This window comes from Schistocerca piceifrons, chromosome X, assembly GCF_021461385.2.
Source record: "Schistocerca piceifrons isolate TAMUIC-IGC-003096 chromosome X, iqSchPice1.1, whole genome shotgun sequence".
In the NCBI taxonomy this organism is placed as follows: domain Eukaryota; kingdom Metazoa; phylum Arthropoda; class Insecta; order Orthoptera; family Acrididae; genus Schistocerca; species Schistocerca piceifrons.
In genome coordinates this window covers 386567327-386594069 of record NC_060149.1, presented here as the reverse complement: position 1 = coordinate 386594069, position 26743 = coordinate 386567327, and positions in this window count along the sequence as shown.

The window sequence follows — 26743 nt, the reverse complement described above, 5'->3', positions numbered from 1 at the left end:
CTAAAAGAGAACAGTTTATAAAGGATCAGCGTTGGAAAATACTGACCAACAACAGTGACATACAAAAAATATGGAAGACATACTTTTTGTAATTACTCACCTGCAATGATCCACAGTCTTACTTCAAATTTGAAGAACCTGATGCAGTTGACGTACAAGTTACCATCCCATTAGCAAATGAAATACAACAAGCGATAAAGAAATTAAAGAATAACAAGGCTTGTGGTGAAGACCAGATATACGCTGAGTTATTAAAAACGGCGGACCACAACTGGAAGTAGAACTACAATCTTTAATAGAAACAATTTGGAAGACAGAAACCATACTTGCAGACTGGAAAACCGCAGATACATGCCCCATATTTAAGAAGAATGATCCCCTTGTGTGCGACCGCTGTAGAGGAATTGCTTTACTGGATGTTACTTATGAAATCTTATCGACGTGCCTATTAACAGACTGATCCCAATTACTGAAGAATTAATGCTTCACATCCGCATAATGTTACAGGTAAATGGTCGACTGTTATAAGCGGATTTAAAAGTTAGTACTAAGTGATCTTTTCCATAAGACTTTGATAAAACTAAAGAGTGTTTTCTTCGTTGTTACCAGACAGGCATCTACTTCTGTATCCATTCCAATATTGTTCCTAAACACTGAAATGGTCAACTGTTTTGAAGGTGAACCCATCTTCAGCCAAAGGTGCATCACTTTGGTTTTTCTTACTTATGGCCAGATACTCTGTCTTTTCTTCATTAACATGTAATCCTACTTTCTTAGCAATTTTGTAATAATTTTGCATCATTTTGATAAATTCTGTTTTGGAACTACTTATTAATGCTACGTCATCTCCTGCATTTGGACCTCTTGCGGATTAGTTTTACTAAATTCTCTTTCGATCTTCTCTAAGACAAGGTTAAATAAAGTAGGTGAAATGGCGCCTCCTTGTCTCAGTCCAGTGAACACCTTAAATTTTTCTGTTTTCTTACAGGTGTCTTGATACGACATGAAGTTTCATTTGTACAGATTTTAATTAATCTGATTCGCTTTGATGGTAATTCAAATTCTCTCATTATGTTTAGAAATGAAGAAGAAGAAAAACTGTTAATATTTGAAAGAAAAATAGCAAGAAATTTTTTTGTCCAGTATATGATGAAGATAACATGGTATGGAGGATAACAAAAAATGAGGAATTAAGAGTGCGTTACAAACACCATAATATCGTAGATGTGCTAAAAAAGAGAAGATTGAACTGCACAGGCCATATAGAAGGAATGACAGGAAACAGACTACCTAAAATAGCATTAGGAAGGACAACAGATGGAACGAGAGGGAGAGGAAGACCCAGAAATAGGTGGAGAGACAACATCCGGGAGGACACAACTAGGATGGACATTGACAAACAGTGCACTCAAAAGAAGCAAATGGAAGAGGCCTGTGGAGCAGTCAATAAGGCCCCTGCCACTTGTAAATAAATAAAATAATTTTACATCTCAGCTTTCACTACTCACTTATACACTTCCGCACAATATTCACATAGTCAGCAGATTTATCATTCCCAAATAAGTTGAATTACTCTTCGAACTGACTGTCTGTAATGATATTCCTTATTTACTCTCTTTTCACTTTTACTTAATTAATTTGCGGAAACTTGTTCCACAGGTACTCAAAAGTATCCGTGCCTTTTTCGATGCCTTTACACAATTTTTCATGACCCACAGCTGTATATGAACTGGCGGAATGATAATTTTTACACGCTTAAGCATCGGCGCACGAAGGACGTTTATTCTTCCTCGCTGCATTCAATTTCTAATTGGTCATTTCCTCTTTATGAATTTGTGTTTTCTATCTCAGCTGTTCCATAGCAACTAAAATAACAATATTTCCGCATCCTGTCTGCACTGACATGAGAATAGTGCTTACTTTCAAATCACTTGAGACAGGCAAGTTGCAGTCTCGACCGTGTGTATTTTTAAGAAGTAGAGACATGCTTTCGTACGTGTCTTTTAGATGGGCGGAACATCCAACCGGTACTAAAGTAAATATATTTCCGTTGTGTAATAAACCTGTCTTAGACGAGTTGACAAACAACCGTCATGCCTTAGCACTATTTTCCACCACAGGACTTAACTTAGCATTCTTGTTCCAATATATGCGAAAGGACACTTTCATTGGAGTTCTAGCCAGGGTGATTTACGCCCTTGCTTGAAAAATTATCGAAAACGATTTAAAAAATTTCCAAGGAATGTTTTTGTGTGGAAAATAAAAGTTTGTCTATATCTGCAGAACCTCACGGTTTGCAGGTTAGATATCAGCATGAAAAGTTGCATTATAATAAGGAAAAATCACATTAGATATCTACAGCTTGTTCATCAGTGTAATGTGCGACGAGAGGACACGAACTTCGCAACTCAGATGAGGTTGAGATAGGCCTCACTAATTCCCAGACACGAATTCCGCAGCTTTCCCTTGAGGTAGAAGAGCACATTCGCGCCTAATACGTACGACCGACAGCTCGTATCTGCTGGCAGTGGCAGTGAAGAGCATAATTGTGATCAACCTAGTCCCAAGGTACTTTTTCTGAAAAGTTTTGTTAAACGTCTTGTACAGTGATACTAAAGTTGGAGATGAGCGTGAAGGTAAACTACAGTGAAAGGAGCCAGACGCACCTCCTTTATAAAAACGTTTTTATATCAGACATCAAAGAGAGGTGAAATCTACTGACGAACAGGGCTGGAGATTTTCTAACAAGAAACGTTATGCCAAAATTTTTTCAGTAGTTAGTGATCATGTTCCATCTATGTGCGACGGAAATTATACACATGATCCACATTTAGTACAATACGTACGGAGAAAATCGATGACAAATAAAAAAAAAAAGAAAGCTACCGAAGATATTGACGAGCGCCAGGCAAAAATTATTAATAAGGAGCTGAAGGAGCGGAGCGATTTGGTCAGCGTGTTGACTCATCGAGGTACAAGATACGTAAGGAACAATGCTCACAGTACAAGACTTATATACTATTCGAAATTGTCGAAATTAGTATATGAAATCATCTTGTCTGCTAAGACGAAAGCGAAAAAGATGAAGAATTTTTACTGAAAAAAGATCCTGACACAGGCTCGATAGTTTTTTCAACGGAATCAAATGTTCCTTACTTGTATGAAAAGGGCATAGTTTTGATGGACGGCACGTTTGATTATGCTCCAAAATTTTTCTTGCTTGTTTACAATAGCATAGCGATGGAATATACATCCCATTGGCTTTCTGTCTTTTGAAGGGTAAGAAGATGGCAACTTATGTTAGTGTTCTGGATTGCACTAAACAGGATTGTTCAAAGGAATGTGTTTCGAACCCAAGACTTCGTTGTTGACTTTGAGGTAGCAACCACTGAACTGTTCATTCAGTCTTTTCTAGGGGTGAAATAACTGACTACGGGTTTCATTATTCCCAAGCTTGACACGTTTTTCTTCTTTTTTTCTTCTTTTTATCTTACACTAGCAACACATTGTAGCTTCTTTCAGAAACTGAAGAATATTCCGTGTGCAATGTTGAGTGCTTTTCTTCCTGAAAAAAAAAAAAAAACTGTTTTCTGAGCTCAGACATTAGAGGTCTACACATAGTCGTCTGTGAAACGCACTCGGTACTAAAACCTACTGCTGTCGTCCATGGCCGGCCGGAGTGGTCGTGCGGTTCTAGGCGCTACAGTCTGGATGTGTGTGATGTCCTTAGGTTAGTTAGGTTTAATTAGTTCTAAGTTCTAGGCGACTGATGATCTCAGAAGTTAAATCGCATAGTGCTCAGAGCCATTTTCTTTTTTGTCGTCCGTGTTGTTTGACCTTGTGCCTTGTTAATAGTCACATCCAACGATACCCTCTGTGAGAACTGCCACTTAAATTCAAAAGCTATGTACGGGACTATCATAAGATTTCGCGGTATTAAGACTGTTCTATAATCAGTCAAAAATGTGCGCCTCAACCAAAATACCACTCTCGTTCCCTTAGACAGCTTGGATGGTTTATGATTTTTTGGTAATGTAATAAGTGACATTCCTCGTAACACTAGGAGATTGTAAAAAATTAAAAACGTGTGTCAGATAACGCACGTTTTCGTGGAAATCCACAGACAGCATAGTTACGTTCGTTCAAGGATTTTAGAAAGAATATAGGAACTGACTTTCACTACTGTCGCGTGAGTAGGTGACATAATAGCCCTCTCTTTTGAAATAAGCTAGTGATACGTTATTTTATCGACTGATTCATCTACATCTGCATCGATACTCCGCAAGCTAACTAACGGTACATGGTGGAGGGTACCCTGTACCACTACTAATCATTTCCTTTCCTGTTCCACTTGCAAATAGAGCAAGGGAAAAACGACTGCCTGTATGCCTCCGTATGAGCCCTAATTTCTCCCATATTACCTAAGTAGTCCTTAAGCGCAATGTATGTTGGATGCGGTAGAATCTTTTGGCAGTCAGCTTCAAATGCCGGTTCTCTAAATTTTCTCAGTACCATTTTTTCCGAAAAGAACGTTGCCTTAATTCCAGGGATTCCCATTTGAGTTCCTGAAGCATCTCCGTAACACATGTGTGTTGTTCAAACCTACTGGTAGCAAATCTAGCAGCTCGCCTCTGAATTGCTTCAATGTCTTCCTTCAAGTCGACCTGGTATGGATCCCAAACACTCGAGTAGTACTCGAGAATAGGTCGCATTAGCGTCCTATATGCGGTCTCCTTTACAGGTAAGCCACTCGTTCCCAAAATTCTCCCAATAAACCGAAGCAATTCGCCTTCCCTACCACAGTTCTCACATGCTCGTTCCATCTCATACCGCTTTGCAACGTTAGCCCCAGATATTTAAAAGCGAGTTGACTGTGTCAAGCAGGACGCTAGTAATACTCTTACCGAGAGTTAGAGGTTCATTTTTCCTATTCGTCCGCATTAACTTAGTTTTACACGTTTAGCGCTATTTGTCATTCATAATACCAAATAGAAATTTTGTCTAACCTGTAAGTCGTTTTTTGTCTTCTTACAGTCACTCAACTTCGACACCTCACCGTACACCATATCATCATGAGCTAACAACCGCAGATTGCTGCCCACCCTCACCACCAAATCATTTATGTATACAGGGTGTTACAAAAAGGTACGGCCAAACTTTCAGGAAACATTCCTCACACACAAAGGAGGAACATATGTCACGTGGACATGTGTCCGGAAACGCTTACTTTCCATGTTAGAGCTCATTTTATTACTTCTCTTCAAATCACATTAATCATGGAATGGAAACATACAGCAACAGAACGTACCACCGTGACTTCAAACACTTTGTTACAGGAAATGTTCAAAATGTCCTCCGTTAGCGAGGATACATGCATCCACCCTCCGTCGCATGGAATCCCTGATGCGCTGATGCAGCCCTGGAGAATGGCGTATTGTATCACAGCCGTCCACAATACGAGCACGAAGAGTCTCTACATTTGGTACCGGGGTTGCGTAGACAATAGCTTCCAAATGCCCCCATAAATGAAAGTCAAGAGGGTTGAGGTCAGGAGAGCGTGGAGGCCATGGAATTGGTCCGCCTCTACCAATCCATCGGTCACCGAATCTGTTGTTGAAAAGCGTACGAACACTTCGACTGAAATGTGCAGGAGCTCCATCATGCATGAACCACATGTTGTGTCGTACTTACACTCCTGGAAATGGAAAAAAGAACACATTGACACCGGTGTGTCAGACCCACCATACTTGCTCCGGACACTGCGAGAGGGCTGTACAACCAATGATCACACGCACGGCACAGCGGACACACCAGGAACCGCGGTGTTGGCCGTCGAATGGCGCTAGCTGCGTAGCATTTGTGCACCGCCGCCGTCAGTGTCAGCCAGTTTGCCGTGGCATACGGAGCTCCATCGCAGTCTTTAACACTGGTAGCATGCCGCGACAGCGTGGACGTGAACCGTATGTGCAGTTGACGGACTTTGAGCGAGGGAGGCATGCGGGAGGCCGGGTGGACGTACCGCCGAATTGCTCAACACGTGGGGCGTGAGGTCTCCACAGTACATCGATGTTGTCGCCAGTGGTCGGCGGAAGGTGCACGTGCCCGTCGACCTGGGACCGGACCGCAGCGACGCACGGATGCACGCCAAGACCGTAGGATCCTACGCAGTGCCGTAGGGGACCGCACCGCCACTTCCCAGCAAATTAGGGACACTGTTGCTTCTGGGGTATCGGCGAGGACCATTCGCAACCGTCTCCATGAAGCTGGGCTACGGTCCCACACACCGTTAGGCCGTCTTCCGCTCACGCCCCAACATCGTGCAGCCCGCCTCCAGTGGTGTCGCGACAGGCGTGAATGGAGGGACGAATGAAGACGTGTCGTCTTCAGCGATGAGAGTCGCTTCTGCCTTGGTGCCAATGATGGTCGTATGCGTGTTTGGCGCCGTGCAGGTGAGCGCCACAATCAGGACTGCATACGACCGAGGCACACAGGGCCAACACCCGGCATCATGGTGTGGGGAGCGATCTCCTACACTGGCCGTACACCACTGGTGATCGTCGAGGGGACACTGAATAGTGCACGGTACATCCAAACCGTCATCGAACCCATCGTTCTACCATTCCTAGACCGGCAAGGGAACTTGCTTTTCCAACAGGACAATGCACGTCCGCATGTATCCCGTGCTACCCAACGTGCTCTAGAAGGTGTAAGTCAACTACCCTGGCCAGCAAGATCTCCGGATCTGTCCCCCATTGAGCATGTTTGGGACTGGATGAAGCGTCGTCTCACGCGGTCTGCACGTCCAGCACGAACGCTGGTCCAACTGAGGCGCCAGGTGGAAATGGCATGGCAAGCCGTTCCACAGGACTACATCCAGCATCTCTACGATCGTCTCCATGGGAGAATAGCAGCCTGCATTGCTGCGAAAGGTGGATATACACTGTACTAGTGCCGACATTGTGCATGCTCTGTTGCCTGTGTCTATGTGCCTGTGGTTCTGTCAGTGTGATCATGTGATGTATCTGACCCCAGGAATGTGTCAATAAAGTTTCCCCTTCCTGGGACAATGAATTCACGGTGTTCTTATTTCAATTTCCAGGAGTGTATAAAGGCACATGTTCTAGCAGCACAGGTAGAGTATCCCGTATGAAATCATGATAACGTGCTCCATTGAGCGTAGGTGGAAGAACATGGGGTCCAATCAAGACATCACCAACAATGCCTGCCCAAACGTTCACAGAAAATCTGTGTTGATGACGTGATTGCACAGTTGCGTGCGGATTCTCGTCAGCCCACACATGTTGATTGTGAAAATTTACAATCTGATCACGTTGGAATAAAGCCTTATCCGTAAAGAGAACATTTGCACTGAAATGAGGATTGACACATTGTTGGATGAACCATTCGCAGAAGTGTACCCGTGGAGGCCAATCAGCTGCTGATAGTGCCTGCACACGCTGTGCATGGTACGGAAACAACTGGTTCTCTCGTAGCACTCTCCATACAGTGACGTGGTCAACCTTACGTTGAACAGCAGCAAGTTCTCTGACGCTGACACTAGGGTTATCGTCAACTGCACGAAGAATTGCCTCGTCCATTGCAGGTGTCCTCGTCGTTCTAGGTCTTCCCCAGTCGCGAGTCATAGGCTGGAATGTCCCGTGGTCCCTAAGAAGCCGATCAATTGCTTCGAACGTCTTCCTGTCGGGACACCTTCGTTCTGGAAATCTGTCTCGATACAAACGTACCGCGCCACGGCTATTGCCCCGTGCTAATCCATACACCAAATGGGCATCAGCCAACTCCGCATTTGTAATTATTGCACTGACTGCAAAACCACGTTCGTGATGAACACTAAGCTGTTGATGCTACGTACTGATGTGCTTGATGCTAGTACTGTAGAGCAATGAGTCGCATGTCAACACAAGCACCGAAGTCAACATTACCTTCTTTCAATTGGGCCAACTGGCGGTGAATCGAGGACGTACAGTAGATACCGACGAAACTAAAATGAGCTCTAACATGGAAATTAAGCGTTTCCGGACACAAGTCCACATAACATCTTTTCTTTATTTGTGTGTGAGGAATGTTTCATGAAAGTTTGGCCGTACCTTTTTGTAACACCCTGTATAGAGAACAACAGCGATCCTATCACACTTCCCTGGGGCACTCCTGACGATACCCTTGTCTCTGATCAACACTCGCCGTCTAAGGTAACATACTGGGTTCTATTATTTAATAAGTCTTTGAGCCACACACGTATCTGTGAACTTATTCCATATGCTTGTACCTTCTTTAACAGCCTGCAATGTGGCACTGTGTCCAATGCTTTCCGGAAATCTAGAAATAAGGAATCTGTCTGTTGTCCTTCACCCATTGTTCTCAGTATGCTATAAAGGATAAGCTGAGTTTCGCACGAGCAACGCGGTCTAAAACCATGCTGATTCCTGGACATAAACTTCTTAGTCTCAAGAAATGTTATTATATTTGAACTAAGAACATGTTCAAGGATTCTGTAGCAAACCGAAGCTGGATATCGGTCTATAGTTTTGCAGATCCGTTCTTTTGCCCTTCTTATATACTGGAGTCACCTGAGTTTCTTCCCAGTCGCTTGGGACTTAGTGCTGAGCTAGAGATTCACGGTAAATGCAAGTGCAAAGATATGGATTATCGAGTTTAACTCTTTAATTGTTCTTTGTTACCTTACCATCATTGAATTTTAGTTAAAAATCTCAAAAACGTGTCTATTCAACCAATTTAAAAATATGATGTTTTAAATTTCAGTTTTGTCTCAAGTGGCCAATAAAAAGAACCGTTAATAAGCAGTTCTGTATCAGTTTTTTAATACTGATGTGTTTATAAGTGCTAAAATGGACTGATTGTAATCTGATTAGAAAATCGTAGGAGAATTTTGTAAATCAAGTGAGTAATTGGGAATCATTTCATAGCAGTAGGTCCAGTACTGGTCAATAAGAAAGTTTTAACAGTTTCAAAGTAGATCTTACTTTCGATAAGAATAAATTGTTTAAGCATGTTTTACTCATGCCTCCTGGAGAATCGAGCAAAGATACACTAAAGTGCCAGAGAAACGGGTATACGCATGCGTATTCGAATACAGAGATATGTAAAGAGGCAGAATACGGCGCTGCGGTCGGCAACGCCTATATAAGACTACAAATGTCTGGCGCTGTTGTTAGATCGCTTACTGCTGCTACAATGGCAGGTTATCAAGATTTATATGAGTCTGAACATGGTGTTATAGTCGGCGTACGAGCGATGGAACATAACATCTCCGAGGTCGCAATGAAGTGAGGATTTTCCCGAATGACCATTTCACAAGTGTACCGGGAATATCAGGAATCCAGTAAAACATCGAATCTCAGACATCGCTGCTGCCGGAAAAAGATCCTGGAAGAACGGGATCAACGACGATTGAGGACAATCGTTCATCGTGACAGAAGTGTAACCCTTCCGCAAATTGCTGCAAATTTTAATGCGGGGCCATCAACAAGTGTCAACGTGCGAACAGTCCAACGAACATAATTGATATGGACTTTCGGAGCCGAGGGCACACTCGTGTCCCTTGCTAACTGCAAGACACAAAGTTTTACGCTTCGTCTGGTCCCGGCAACATTGAACTGTTGAAAGCTGGAAACATGTTGCAAGGTCGGACGAGTCTCGTTTCAGATTGTATCGAACGGGTGGACGTGTACGGGTATGAAGACAACTTCATGAATCCATGTAACCGGCATGTCAGCAGGGGGCTGTCCAGGCTGATAGGAATTCTGTAATGGTGTGCAACGTGTGCAATTAGGGTGATATGGGACCCCTGATACGTCCAGATACGACTCTGCCAGGTGACACATACCTAAGCATCCTGTCTGATCACCTATATCCATTCATGTCTATTGTGTATTTCGACGGAATTGGTCAGTTCCAGCAGGACAGTGGGACGTCCCACAGTTCCAGAATTGCTACAAGTGGCTCCAGGGACACTCTCCTGAGCTTAAACGCTTCCGCTGGCCAACAAACTCCCCAGACATGAACATTATTGAGCGTATCTGGGATGCCTTGCAACGTGCTGTTCGGAAGAGATCCCCACCCCCTCCGTACTCTTACGGATTTATGGACAGCCCTGCAGGTTTCATGGTGTCAGTTCCCTCCAGCACTGCTTCAGACACTAGTCGAGTCCATGCCACGTAGTGCTGCGGCACTTCTGCGTGCTCGCGGGGGCCCTACACGATATTAGGCAGGTGTAACAGTTTCCTTGGCATTTCAGTGTATTTTTCCTTCTTTATTATTTCTAGATGACATTAAGTACTTTACCTTCATTAGTTTTTATGTGAATGTAGCTCAGTTACAACTTGTAATAACCTATATTCGCCATAAAACTCCTTTCGTCACGGAAGAATATAAATGACAGTCAAAGCCTCATTTCGCGATAGGCGCTTATTACTCTAGAACTAGTCATTCCACGTATCCATTTCTTTTTTTTTATCGAAAGATACATTCTCTGGCTAAGATTTAGTACATACAAATATGTTTCTGTTTTAAGTAAATCAAAGAATAAGAAGATGCGATGTTAATGAAAAAAGGCGGCAAAAAGTTCGCTGACAATCCACTGATTTGAAATGTACCGCCCAAATCATAACAGCTACGTCCAATTGGTATGGTTCTAAATTGTAAAAAAGTCGGTCACTGCATCATAACAGCTACGTCCAATTGGTATGGTTCTAAATTGTAGATTCAAAAACAAAAAAAAGGCTCCAAAAATTCCATCACTGCATATGCTTATCTTTCACGATTCATCAACAATAAACGTTGCCATTTTCTGACGTTAACTAAAGCAGCGAATCAAAGAACAAAAATAGTGATTGTAGGCGAACCATAAAAGATATGGTCTCGCAGACTTTGGTAGGTCTTTCTGAGTACTATACAATTACGCGTAGCTCATAAGGTTAGGGCAGCATATTGTAAAAGAGCGCATTTCCAGCAAACCTTTTCACTACCTTGTTCACTATTATCACTTCTAGTCATTTTTTACCTTACCTAAAGTAGCAAACTACTAAAAACTGACCACGGGATGTGTTTATTAATTGAAGAAGAAATACGTTAATTTTACAACTGGTTGTCATGTTATAAGCGCGACAACAGACAGACAGAGAGACTGAGAGACGTTAGCTTTCATAATGCGTAAGTTAAGTTCACTTTTACGTGATATATGAATTATGAATTTGGCGATCACTCCCGAATGAAATCATTTAACAGCGCACACGCTGAAAACACTGGTTTAGATAGAGAACAAATAATAAAAATTGTGTACAAAATTTAAGTTTATTCTTAAAAATTGGATTATATTATTAGATAATTTGATTGTATTATTAGATTTTTGAATGCTTTCTCGTCCCTTCTCATTAAAACAAACACCAAATTCAGTCATAAAGTAAGAGTAGATACAAGTTTTAAATATCCTTCTCCTCGAGGAAACCTCGACACAAGACTCTTAAAGAAATTAAAATGAAAATGCATTTCAGATGTGTTGATGATTTATTAGCTGTGGCAACCGTCAGACAGTAAATCATCGGGACATCGGAAACGGATTTTCGTTCTATTTACAGTGGAACTCAAAAAAATGGTTCAAATGACTCTGAGCACTATGGGACTTAACATCTGAGGTCATCAGTCTCCTAGCACTTAGAACTACTTAAACCTAACTAATCTAAGGACATCCATCACACACATCAATGCCCAAGGCAGGATTCGAACCTGCGACCGTAGCCGTCGCGCGGTTCCAGACTGCAGCGCCTAGAACCGCTCGGCCACATCGGCCGGCTCAATGGAACTCAGATGCTAATGCTCAAACAATTGTCATGTTTCTTAAAGACAAAACAAAAATTAAAAAAAGAAACCTAAATATGTCCCGTTAACCAACTTTAGTGTTTTATGTACCCTAAATTACAAATGTGTGTACAACAGTGCTTGTTCTAGTACGTAATTCTTGAATTTGTGTTGAATCCTTTTTTTGTGTTAGTGGATGGTGGACACTAGAATTTTGACCAGTTTCCAAGGGTACAGGGTGTGAAAAGGAAAGTGGCTTGGTTCCTGATTCTTTTTAACTTGCTTGAAGAATGCCAAGATCCATTACTTGTGCAGTTCGCTGACTGCTTGTTGGAAAATTATAGATATGAGAAAAATGCATCTTTCTCACTGTCTATTTGGACAGATGAGTCTTGTGAGTTTTGGAGAGAGACAAACACATGCGAGAGCTTTCATTCTTGTTTCAACTCTTTCTTTGGATCCTATCACCCTAAACATTTACATTTTTGTGAATACCTTAAGAAGAGCACAAACAGACTCTCACATTCGACTAAACAGTGTTGGATGTGGTTCCTTACTAAAAACAGTCAAAAATATCAGAGAGAGACAAATATTCATACAGAAAAAAATTGCGCAATTGCAAAATGGTGAAACTGACAGTTTGCACTTTTTGAGGTGCGTTTTATGCAAAATTTTAATGTTTCCTGTAGCTTCAAAATATTTCCTGAATAAAAGTTTTTGCAGCTGAAGCTCGTCATTCCATACTTTACTTTGTCGCCTGTCTTTCAGTCTCGAAATTTAACAGTATGTTTTACCGTTTTGCACATTTAGTAGTGAAATGTAATAAAACTGCTACGCTTGTTGTATGTGGCTTGCTGATGACCAAGAGATGACTGTGAATCTGCAGATTACTTGCGGAGTTCATGTACTGGCGACCAGGACTTAAATCGACTGTTTTCGCCAAGTTGCGGACTTAGTGTGCCGAGCAGGTAAAAGTTGTGCAGTTTGTGTGAGCTGCTGCGACACTTACACGAGCTATAGCGCTCATGGGCTCTATAAATAGCTTCCTTTACCCAAAGTAAAATGACGCTTCGAACTGAACGGATGACGCTTCAAAAATTTGACTGAGAGACTATAGGAATTATTTGCATTTTAATTAAATTCATGAACAGTGATTTTTGTAGAAGGTAAATATATGGACGGAGACCGAAGAAATTATTACGATATTGCAATACTCTGATACCGACGCGAAGTTCCTTCGGACATGCATGCATGTCCAAAGGAACAGCCACAGCGGCGACCACAACTGTTACTAAACACATCAACTGAATTCGCCGTTCGGAATAACGATTATTATCAGCTTTAGAATAGAATGACTACAATGAAAATTTGCGCCAGACGGGAGGTCGAACCCGAATTTTCCGCTTATCACGAGCGGTCGCCTTACCATTTACGATTCACGGTCAGACCCAAACTCCCATATGTCGTCAACAATTAGTCATCGACCTGAACTCGTACATCCGCTATGTACATTACCTTTCAGATAAGACATTGTACTTGAAAGTCGCTTGCCCGGTATCGGCAGATAAATACGATATTGCAGTGGCTGTGTTATTCTGATTACAACGTAAAATTCCTTTGGACATGCATGCAACCCACTTTCAAGTACAACGTCTGACCAGTATGGTAATATACATAATGATGTACGAGTTCATGTCGATGACGAATGATTGACGACATATGGGAGTTTGGGTGTGGACGTTAATTGTGCAAGGATAGCCAAATGGTAAGGCGACCGCTCGCGATAAGCGAGAAATCCGGGTTGGAGTCCTCGTCCAGCACAGATTTTCATTCTCGTTATTCCATTCTACAGCTCATGATAGTTCTTATTCTGAGTTCATCTGAAGGAAATATTTGTCGACCTGGTCTATTGCAAGCTAAGTGGTTATTCCCTCTGGCGTTCTGTAATAACATCGTGAACCATCTAAAATGCAATCCATAGAGATCCTGGTGACTGATTCACAGCACATATACACAGCACATATACACTAGTTTCAGCTTCTGCTTCTTTAACTGTTTCCCTCTCGGTCAGCGTCACCGTATTTCTCAGGGCAGGATTGCTTATCAGTTAGAAACGAAGAACTGCTACCTAGAGACGCGCACTCAAGAAGTAATGACGGAAATCCTTGCAGGCGACCGCCAGCTGATCTGCACGTGAGCAGGAATGTCTCATTTCTGCAGTGTTTGCGCAGTACCATTCGGCAATGTGTAGCGGGGTGCCTACAACGCAAGAGTTGCCCGGTGAACGCTGTAAGGCAAATTCTTTACAATTCGGGAGACCTAGTGTCCAGCACATCGAGGCATCCTTCCTGAATCACGGTACGAATCGCTTTTAAGAAGGGATACTTTCTTGCAAATGACAACTTAAGCAGAATCTGAGCCTCCTCCAGCTTCCAAAGGTGTCGCAGTGGTTAAAATACTGTTCTCCAACTAGTGAAGACCAAAGGTTAAACTCATGCCGATCAATCAGGTTTAGGCTATCCGAGGTTTTCCTGAATCGCTCGGCAAATATCACAATAGACCCTTACGTGCGATGCGGCGTTGAACCTTGATCCTCCTTCCTCTCTTAAACATGGAGGACACTGAACAAAGGCAAACAGCTGAGTAGGATAAAAATAGGACAGGGTATCGGCCGTGTTCTGGTAGCAGGAACTACCGCGACACTCAAACCTTAGGGGAACAAAATAGAACCTGAGAAAGCATGGTTGGAGAAGAAACTGAAGCCCTCTTCCACCATTTACGAGTTCAGTCTTATCATTACCACGCATTGATATAACTGATTCGTCTCGTTGGGTCATGAATCCACCACCTTCAGCACGGATTCACAATGATGTTCCACCTCCTGCAGGAATCTAAAACTAGCGGGCATAAAGAACATGGACGGCGATTGCCGATAAGTGGCGCTCGGTGGGAGTATGGGTGGTCTGAGAGGCGTGCAAGGTAGTCCGCACAGTTACGATAAACACTGTGTCCGGGTGACGCAGTCGTTAACACAACTGCCTAGTAAAGTGGAGATCCCTGGTTCGAGTCGCCGTTCGGCATACATTTTCACTCGTCGCCGCTGATTCTGCATAAAGTCACGATGCAACTGACATGAATAATTCCTTCCCTTTCCTTTCTCCCCCTCTACCATCAATGTATATAAAATTACCCCCAGCATTCGAGAAACCCACTCATTAAATCCTTGTCCAGTTTTAGTCCAGCTTTAGTTTATCTCTGTTTTCCCTAAATCATTTGAGACCAATGCCCAGATGTTTCCTCTGCAAAGGAGACGTCCAATTTCCTTCCTTTCTCTTAAATTAACAATAGATTCTTCGATTTAATAACGTGCTATTTCTACTGGGCCAACGGCCTAGCCTCAGTGGTAACACGAGTTCCCTTCAGATCACCGAAGTTAAGAGTTGTTGGGTTTGGCTAGCACTTGGATGGCTGACCGTTCGGTCTGCCGAACACTGTCGACAGGCAGGGTGCACTCAGCCCTTGTGAGGCAAATTGAGGAGTGAGGAGCAACTTGACAGAGAAGACTGGTCTCGTAAACTGACAACGGCTGGGAAAGCTGTGTACTGACCATATGCCCCTCCATATCCGCATCCAGTAACGCCTATAGGTTGGGTCTTCCGAGGCCAGTTCGCACGGAGGGAGAGAGAGTTTTATGTTTCTACTGATACGTAAGTGATACAAGTATCAAAAACGGATGTGCTTACGTACACTGATAAGCCAGAACATTATGACCACCTACCTAACAGCAAGTACGTACAATTTGGCACGATTAACTACGACGACGCGTCGGGACGTGGAATCATTGAGACCTTGGTTGATTGCTGGAGGGAATTGGCACCACATCTGCACAAACAAGTCACCTAATTACCCCAAATTTGGGGGATGGGGGGGCGATGAGCTCTGACGCCACGTTCAATCGCATACCAGACGCGTTCGATCGGGTTCAGATCTGACGAGTTCGGGGGCCAGTATATCAACTGGAGCTCGTCACTGTGTTCAAAAATGGCTCTGAGTACTATGGGACTTAACTTCTGTGGTCATCAGTCCCCTAGAACTTAGAACTACTTAAACCTAACTAACCTAAGGACATCACACACATCCATGCCCGAAGCAGGATTCGAACCTGCGACCGTAGCGGTCACGCGGTTCCAGACTGAAGCGCATTTAACCGCACGGCCACACCGGCCGGCTCACTGTGTTCCTCAGACTACTCCATCATACTCATGGCCTTGTGATATAGCGTATTATCTTGTTGAAAAATGCCACTGCCGTCGGGAAACATAATCGTCATGAAGGGGTGTACGTGGTCTGCAAACAATGTACGATACACGTTGACCGTCATGGTGCCTTTACCCATGGATTCCCACCTGAATGTTTCTCAGACATAATGGAGGCGCCGCCAGCTTGTCTTCGTCCGGCAGTACAAGTGTCAAGAAGCTGTTCCCGTGGATGACGGCCCTCTCATCGGCATGATGAAGAAGGTACCGGGATTCATCAGAACGCCCAACGCTCTGTCACTGCGCCAATGTTCAGTGCTCACTTCAGTCGTAGTTGCCGATGTCATCGTGTTAACATTGGCACATGCTTGAGTCGTCGGCTGCGGAGGCGCATATTTAGGATTGTACGGTGCACTGAGCGTTCAGACACACTTGTACTTTTCCTAGCATTAAGGTCTGATGTTAGTTCCGCCACAGTCCACCCCCAGTTCTGTTTTACCAGTCCGCCCAGCCTACGACGTTCAACATCTGTAATGAGAGGTGGCCGCCCAACCCCACGACGTCTGGACATGGTTTCGCCTTGGTCTCGTCACGTGTTGAAGACACCACAGCACTCCTCAAACACCCAACAAGTCGTGCAGTTCCGGAAATGCTCGTGCCGAGCCTCCGGACCATCACAATCTGCCGTCGGTCAAACTCAGACAGATCGTCCGCCTTCCCCATTCTACACATGGACATCACGGTCACTGACACTACATGTGCCGTGCGTGTGTCTGACTAGCAGTCATTCCTCGCCAGGTGTCGCTTCTATCGCCTGGATGGGTTTATATCGATAGCAGTTCGGTGGTCATAATGTTCTGGCTGATCAGTATATGTAAGCTGGTGCACATATCATATATTGTTGTTGTTGTGGCCTTCAGTCCTGAGACTAGTTTGATGCAGCCCTCCATGATACTCTATCCTGTGCAAGCTTCTTCATCTCCCAGTACTTACTGCAACCTACATCCTTCTGAATCTGCTTAGTGTATTCATCTCTTGGTCTCCCTCTACGATTTTTACCCTCCACGCTGCCCTCCAATGCTAAATTTGTGATCACTTGATGCCTCAGAACATGTCTTACCAACCGGTCCCTTCTTCCTGTCAAGCTTTGCCACAAACTTCTCTTCTCCCCAATTCTATTCAATACTTCCTCATTAGTTATGTGATCTACCCATCTAATCTTCAGCATTCTTCTGTAGCACCAGATTTCGAGAGCTTCTATTCTCTTCTTGTCCAAACTATTTATAGTTCATGTTTCACTTCAATACATAGCTACACTCCATACAAATACTTTCAGAAACGACTTCCTGACACTTAAATCTATACTCGATGTTAACAAATTTCTCTTCTTCAGAAACGCTTTCCTTGCCATTGCCAGTCTACATTTTATATCCTCTCTACTTCGGCCGTCATCAGTTATTTTGCTCCCCAAATAGCAAACCTCCTTTACTACTTTAAGTATCTCAATTCCTAATCTAATTCCCGCAGCATCACATGATTTATTTCGACTACTTTCCATTATCCTCGTTTTGCTTTTGTTGATGTCCATCTTAAACCCTCCTTTCAAGACACTGTCCATTCCATTCAACTGCTGTTCCAAGTCCTTAATTCTGTCAGAGACAGCAAAGCAAAGGACATATCACATACTACTTGGAAAGAATCACCTTGTGGGTAAGAACCATCCAACTATCGAAGGGGTAGGGGTGAGAAGGCAGTGTAGCCCGCGACGCTAGAATACTCATACTATAGTCACCGAGTATTTGAGATTGAGAGTACTTAGAGGCTTGTAAGAAACTTTACACATGGTTTCAAATCTATACGAAACTTTTTCTTGCTGACAATCCCCAGAAAATTATGAAAGGAAAAAAGTTTATCGCTTACTACACTTTCGTTGTTCATGCAGTAAAACTATCAAATGAAGGATGACGTTTTAATTTATTACTTCTCTTCCACTAAATATACTGGCAACAAATTTTGCACACTATTCACATACACCATTGAATGTACCAGAAGAACTATATCATTTGCAACACACAGTTTAGAAGCTATGACGTCATAAACAATGAGATGTGAGAAACTGAGGCATCACACAAGACGTTTAAATTTATTATTTCCTTACTACCAACTCTATTCGCAACACATTTCGCAGATGGTATCCACATATGGCGCTGAATGTACTTAAAAAATATATCATTGTACGACTCCTAGTTCAAGAGACATATTACGTTGTAAACACTGAGATGCATGAGAAACTGTCGCATCGTGCATGACATTTTTATTTATAACTTTTTTACCACTAATACTGTTCACAAAACATCTCGCAGAAAGTAGGCACACATACCTCTGGATGTACCTGCAAAATTGTATCATTGTGCAGCGCATAGTTCAGTAGATGTGATGTCATAAACATTGAGCTGCGTGAAAATGAAACTACAGGGTGAAATCCGCTAGATATACACGTGAAATATGTGTATAAATACGCGTGAAATTTGTTAAATATGTGGGAAATGTATTTGACACGTGCGTATGCTGTCAAGGGTACGGGTAAAAATCTCATACTAAAATCCTGGAACGATTTCTGTTAAATTTGGTACCCATATCAATTACGATCTGGAAAGACATACTGTAGGAGTAAGATCCGCCAGCCTTCTACTGGGATGAAGTGAGAACATGGAGAGAGCAGGAAGGACGAGGACTGCACGAGGTAAGGAAGAGATAAACACAGATAGGAGCAGGAGATTTTTTTTTAATCTTATGGGACTTAACTGCTAAGGTCATCAGTCCCTAAGCTTACACACTACTTAACCTAAATGATCTTAAGGACAAACACATACACCCATGCTCGAGGGAGGACTCGAACCTCCGCCGGGACCAGCCTCACAGTCTATGACTGCAGCGCCTGAGACCGCTCGGCTAGCAGGAGATGGACTGAGAGAGAGGATGGTGCAAATGGATAGAGAGACGGGAAAGGAGGAGATGGGCTTATAGAAGACTGGAAGAGGTACATACACGGACAACACCGTCCACGGACAACACCGGTTCTAGTAAATAACTAAAAATTTCCTTCCCTACCCTTACCAAATCAAGCTTGTGCTCTGTCTCTAATAGCTTGGTCGACTTTTTTTTTAAGCATTGCAGCAGTTATCTACACTAAAACTCATACTCTTTATCACTCACACACAAGGAAGAAAAAGTGTCAGTGAATGTGAAGGAAACATACTCTCCAATTAAACAGCAAAAACAGCCTCTCGCAGTGTCCCCTCCCTCAACTTCAGCTACCAGATGGTTCACATTGAAGTGTAACACAGGAATTTTTTGAGCGAGCGATGCTTCTCAGTTATTAAGGCTCTTGATTCGCATTCGAGACCAGCAGTGCCCAACTCCCCCTCCGGAATTCAGCTTTTATGTTTTCTGTGAGTCCACCAAATAACTTAACACAGATGCTCAGGTGGCTGTTGGGATAATGGTACCATCGACTTCGTGTCCCGTCCTTGTACAACCATAAATGCATCAACGAGCCATTGAAGTACTCTGTCAGGACTTTAATGTTAACGATTACCTCCGCTGAACAGAGCTCGTGCATCACCTCTTAAAATCTGTGTATTTCAATTATGTTCGGATTAAATGCGACGGCACGCTATCAAGTAACTGATGGCATTAGTATGTAGATATTTGGCCTCTTAATATAGCTGTACACTTTCAGCGACTGGTGGTATCTGACAACTTAAAACTCTCATCATTTACAAATCTTATACCTCGTATGCAACAAATTTATTGTATACACCCAACTAATGTAAACTTCAAGTGGAAAAGAACTGTGAAAGAGAGGCATTTAGGAAGCTCTATAAATTACTGTAACTTGTGTGTAATTGGATTAGACAGTTGATAAATTACGACAGGAGAACAGATACCCACCTGGTAACAGATGAGTTCTCCGGTTCCGTTTTCGTAAATGGGCATAGTGAATGTATATCCGTTCGTTGTTGCTGGCCTCAAAAATGTATTAATGTCCAGATAATCCACCAAAATTCTCCTATTATTTGACTAGTTTCGTCATTAATCGCGAACATGCTCAGATATTCATTGCCCTGGAGGCAACACGTTAGAAGTTTCAGGCCATGAATATCTGACGACGCTCGCGTCTGATTAGTGTAACTAGTCAAATAAGTCAAATAATATGCTACTTGTGGCGATTCATCTCTACATTAATTATGATAGCTGTCTCCCTCACAGGCCACGTTTGCGTTTGCTGAACATATATTTATATATATGCTAACATATTTCTATTTTCTCAAGAATACTTTTCTTGCTATTGCAAGTCTGCATTCACTATACTGTTCACTTCTCCAATCGTCAGTTTTTTTCCCAATTAGCAAAATTCGATTACACTCAGAATCTCATGTGCTAATCTAGTTTCCTCACCACCACTTAATTCAGCGACTATTATTATCATTGTTTTAGTTTTATAATTTAATGGACACCTCATAATACCTTTTCAAGACACCTTCAATTCCTTACAACTAATCTTCCATATCCTTTGTTGTCTCTGATAGATTTACAATGTCATCTTCAAAACTTTATTTATTTTCCCTGCACTTTAATTCTGTTTCCCAATTTCTCCTTGATTTACCTTACTGCTTGGTCAGCGCAGAGACAGTAACATGGGGGATAGGCTACTACCCCATCTCAGTCCCTTCTCAACTAATGCTTCCTTAATGAGATTTTCACTCTGCAGCTGAGTGTGCGCTGATATGAGTCTTCCTGGCAGATTAAAACTGTGTGCCGGACCGAGACTCGAACTCGGGACCTTTGCCTTTCGCGGGCAAGTGCTCTGCCGACTGAGATACCCAAGCACGACTCACGCCCCGTCCTCATAGCTTTACTTCTGCCAGTTGCTGGTTCCTTATCATGCTCTTCGATTCTCGTTACTGCAGTATGGCTTCTGTAAAAGTTTTAGATAACCTATCGCTGTATTATGTCCTTGCTATCTTCAGAACTTCAAATAGTATATTCCAGTTAACACCTCCAAAAGCCTTCTCTGGATCTACAGTTCGTATAAACGTAGGTTTGCCTTTCTCCAGTCTCTCTTCCAAGACAGTTCGCAGGGTCAGTATATAAGATCTACAGGATGATTTTGCTAAACGCGGAAAAACTGCAGGAAACGATCCCTGAGAGAATAAGAATCAAAAAATGTCATATGGACATACGACTAGAAATTCATTCCAAGGGAGGCACACCCACTTTTACCCCACAAAACTTCTGTCCATTACCAAGTTAACTGTTCCTTGACGCTTCAGGATGTGCCATGGAGGTCTTTTGTTCGTCTCAGTACCTTCAAATTAGTTACCCGATCTACCCATCTAATCTTCAGTATTTGTTCTTACCACCGTATTTCTAAAGTTTCTATTCTCTTTTTGTTTATCGTCATCTTTCACTGTATTTAAGGCTCCATTCAAAACAAATGCTTTCAGCGCAGAGACAGTAACATGGGGGATAGGCTACTACCCCATCTCAGTCCCTTCTCAACTAATGCTTCCTTAATGAGATTTTCACTCTGCAGCTGAGTGTGCGCTGATATGAGTCTTCCTGGCAGATTTGCTTTCCATGTTAACATATTTCTCCTTTTCAATAAAACTACTATTTTAAAATTTTTATATCCTATTTACTTCTGCCGTCAACAGCTGTTTTACTGTCAAAATAACAAAACTCATCTACTACTTTCAGTGTATCACTTATTAATCTTATTTTCTCCAGATCACTTGACTTTATTCGATAATACTCTACTAACTCGTTTTTCTTTTGTTCATCACAACTTTTTATTCTTCTTTCAAGACACTACCGTTCCGTTAACCTGACCTTCGAACACTGTTGTCTCTAACAAAATTACAATGCTTCTGGAAAATCTTAAAATTTATATTTCTCTCCCGGAAATTATATTTCTATTCTGAATGCCTCTTTACTTTCCTGTATTGGCTGCTCCATGTGCAGACAGAATAAAAATGGTCCTGTCTCAGCTCCTTGTCAATTAGTCCCTTCCTTCCTCTCCATCAATTTTATCCATGATAACTTAAGACTACCAAAGATGGTATTCCAGTCAACACTTTCAAAAGTTTGTTTGGATCAAGATGTGCTTTAAATGCGAAACTGCGTTTGTTCAGCCCCATTGCGTAAAGGTCAGTGCTTTATGAGGTTTGAATACATATTTTTATTTTCGCGTAGACCTCTTCGTATGTTGATCATTCTACCAGAAATCATCTCAGGGTCACCCGTATTGGAAACAGTACAAATCACATATGCCCATTACAACTTCATAAAACTATACCATCACAGTGACTCTCTTAAACGATTAAATATCCATATTACTGCTAAAACGGACTCAAACATGACACATAGTACGCAAATGTGTTCGAGCCTTTGGTTCTGGCACCATTTATTTACAGCCTGGATAATGGGAATTTTATATCAAAAGAGACATTCTACGGAAGATTCCATATGAAGACAAAACAGTCCATTTTTTACCACCAAATTCGGCTAAATCTCTCAAGTAGACAAAGTCAGGTACCTAGGAGAAATTACTGAACCGACAGAGTTAAATAAGAACGTACGAAGAGCATATAAACTCATCGGGAATAGATACAACAAAAGACTATATCGCAAAATGGAAAACTACGACGTCGTGATACAGTTGTTAAGACAGAAGCTATTTATGTATCTGAAAACATGCTAATTACTGGAACATGCTAATTACTGGCATAGCCCAAATAGAAAAAACAGGAAATGAAGTTTAGGTACAAAAGAAATCGCAGGAGATCTACTGACTTACAGAAAAAATCACAGATACCATCAGGAAATGGCAATTACAGTCTTTCAGTCTCCTTTGTAGAATTGAGAACGACAGACTCACAAAAAATTCCAAACTTAGCCTTATTGATAAATCACCACAAAAATCGGTAAAGAGACGTTAATGAAAACCCGAAAGAAACAGACATTCATGATGAAGTCATTGGCGACAGAACAATATCCAGAATTCTAATTCACATCCACAAAGGCGGTGAGAACACTAGCTGGAAACATTGAAGATCGACAGAAGTATGCAGGAAGGAATACATAAAGGAATGAGGAAATAGTTGGAGGAGAAGAAGTAAATAAATCCTAAATAAGTTCGAACGTGCTACATGGTTGGATCGAATGAATAAAAAAAAAGAATAGTATTTTTAAAAGACGCCGTCATCTTGGATGAAATCATCGAAATTCTGCAGCTTCTTGCGTTTCCATCTTCAGATGAAAAACATATACTTGGATTTAAAAGCTTCATTTCCAGGCTCAAATGGCTCTGAGCACTATGCGACTTAACTTCTGAGGTCATCAGTCAACTACAACTTAGAACTAATTAAACCTAACTAACCTACGGACATCACACACATCCATGCCCGAGGCAGGATTCGAACCTGCGACCGTAGCGGTCACGCGGTTCCAGAATGAAGCGCCTAGAACCGCACGGCCACAACAGCCGGCCGCCTCATTTCCAGCAAATTACTTTAACTGTACGTTGATGTAATCTGTTTCATAACTGAGAGTTCAGTGCACACATCCTTCTCCTTTATCTCTGGCGAGGCGTCACTCATGAGACATCGACAGCTGCCGTGTAGCGTTCCTGTAGCCAAGGCGAGCGGAATAGCAGTTCGTCGTATCACGTGAGTGGGGTGACGTCAGGCCTGGTTTCAGTAGTTGTCATGACAGTGGAACAGAGGATGAGTGACACGTGCAGTTACGACACGTTCGATAGCTTCCAGATCGCGGCAGACCGACTCATGAGATCCTCCGAATGCGTCAGTGCGCTGAGCCCACCGCGTGCCTCGATTCTGAGAAAATCACAGCTGCCAGTCTCGGGTGCCGTAGGCATCTGCGAGATGATGACGTGGTTGACGTCGAATGCTGCGGTTTGTAACGATACAAGGATCATAGCGTGCCAGTTCATTTTCCCAGTAAAGGCTTATCACCAACAACCCGTCACAAGCCACACCGTCCCTCACCCGAATATTCGATCTATTCATGTTTTAACTAAAAGTCCAACGCCACGTTTTAGTGTATGCACTTGAAGGCTGATATCAGGAACTACTGTACGTGTTATGGTTTTTACTAATAGGAAGATTCATTCACGGTAAAAATTTGTGTATATGAATTATTAACGCTAAACCAATACGACGTATGGCCTTAGATAGTTAACGCTACTTGTGCGAACCCCGGATGGGTCGCTAGTTACATATAGGGGAGTGTGTTGAACCTGGAGGATAGTGTACCTAGGAACATATGGTGTTTCCTGGTCGGTGTTTCGGTCTAGTGACTTACTTTAGAATCTCATAAAGGAATGCGCACAAGAAACTGAGATAAGCAATTTCCAGCATATTCTACAGTTTTTGTTGTTCTGAGACATGAGGTTGTGTTTTGTGCAGCGTTTGTAAATATTACGAGTTTTACGTATTAAAGCTATTAAAAGGATATTGTTAACTTGGAGAGTTTTATGGTAAGTAAAATTGAGTAAATTTTTTAAAGACGCTACGTGAATTGTGGGCGGTTATGCCATACTTCGTCAGCTGTGCGGCATCCTGTACCTTGAAACAGAAGGAGGTCTTCTATCATGGTACACGAGATATTTGGGAATGAACTAACTTTCTTTAATATTGTAACAAATTTCCCTCTCTTTAGAATGGAAATTTGTCTTAGTTGTCAATACCTTCTATTTCAACATGTTTTTAACTTGTAACTGCTTTTTGATAACACTTCTTCCCAATTTGATTTCGCTTGCAGATTATTGGTGTGTAGTAGGTTAACACACAGACCATTAAATGCAGTTGTCAAGATTTTCTTTATTGTAACACGTTTTAATTTGAAGTGAATGATCGTTCCTAAGTATATGACCATGTTGTACCTTGGAACAGTTTTTCGTATTTGGAAAAACTTTTCTTTTCTGGGGTAATTTTTGTAGTTCCACAACAAGACTGCAGCACATATAAATTGAATACAATCATCTCACAATGGAATATGAAAATTTATTAAACATCTATTACAGGATTGGCTAGAGGCGAAAGTCTGAAAAGTATTCTAAGGAACAACACTCTCCCCTACATCTGGACTCCGTACTACAATGAGATGACAAAAGTGATGGGGATGACTCCTAATACCATGTCGGACCTCCTTTCCCCTGTGTAGAGTAGCAACCGGACGTGGCATCGACTCAACAAGACTTTGGAAATACCCTGCAGAAATATTGAGCCAAGCTGCCTCTATAGCCGTCCATAATTGCGTAGGTGTTCCCAGTGAAGCATTTTGTGCATTAACTGATGTCTCGATTGTGTCCCATAAATATTCGATGGGACTGTTGTCTGCTTATCTCGGTGGACAAATCATTTGCTCGAATTGCCCACAATGTTCTTCAAACCAGTCGTGAACAGTTGTGGTCCGGTAACATGGCGCATTGTCCTCCACAAGAATTCCAACGTTGAATGGCTGCAGATGGTCTGCAAGAAGCCGAACTTAACCATTTCCACCACCATCAACTCTTTCCAACCAAAATCGGGTCTCACATGACGAGGCCACGGTTCTCCAGTAGTCCTGGGTTCAACCGACATGGTCACGAGTGCGGGAGAGGCACTGCGAGCGGTGTTGAGTGTTAGCAAAGGCACCCGCTTCGGTCGTCTGCTGCCACAGCACATTAACGTCAAATTTAGCCGCACTGTCCTAACGTTCGTCGTACGTCCCACATTGATTTCTATGGTTGTTTCACGCAGTGTTGCTTGTCTGTCTGCACTGACAACTCTAAGTCAACGCCGCCGCTTTCGGGCGTTGAGTGAAGTCTGTCGGCCACTGCGTTTTCCATGGTGAAAGGTAATGCTTGAAATTTGGTATTTTCGACACATCATAGACACTGGGGATCTCGGAATACTTAATTCCTCAACGATTGCCGAAGTGGAATGTCCCATGCATCTAGCTCCAACTGCCATTCCGCGTTCAGAGTCTGTTAATTCGCATCGTTTGGCCATAATCTCATCGGAAAACTTTTCACATGAATCACCAGAGTACAAATTACAGCTCCACCAATATACTGCCCTTTTATACCATGTACACGCGATACTACCGCCATTTATAATTGTGGATATAGCTGTCTTTAGTCACCTCAATGTACATACATAGTGTAACAGTACCGTTTTTCCCTCATCCTAATACTTTTGCAGGTGGTACGCTGCAAGGAAAACTGTCAGTACTCAAAAGTATTAACTTGAATTTCTATTCCTACTGACATTTTACATTTTTCAGTATATCCTTTTTATTTCTTCTGCTTTACTGCCAAAATTGCAAAACTCGTCTACCTCTACAGCGCTTCATATCTCTCAGGATCAGCTCACTCTAATGCTACTACACCCCATTATCTTGTTTTACTATGATTTATGTTCATCTTACAACCTCATTTAAAGACACTGAGTGTTCAGTCCAACTAATCTCAAAGTTCTTTGCTGACTCTGGCGGCATTACAATATAACAGGCAAACCCTAAAGTTTTCATTTCTTCTCTCTGAATATTAATTTCTTTTCAAAATTCCGCCTAAGTATCTTTTA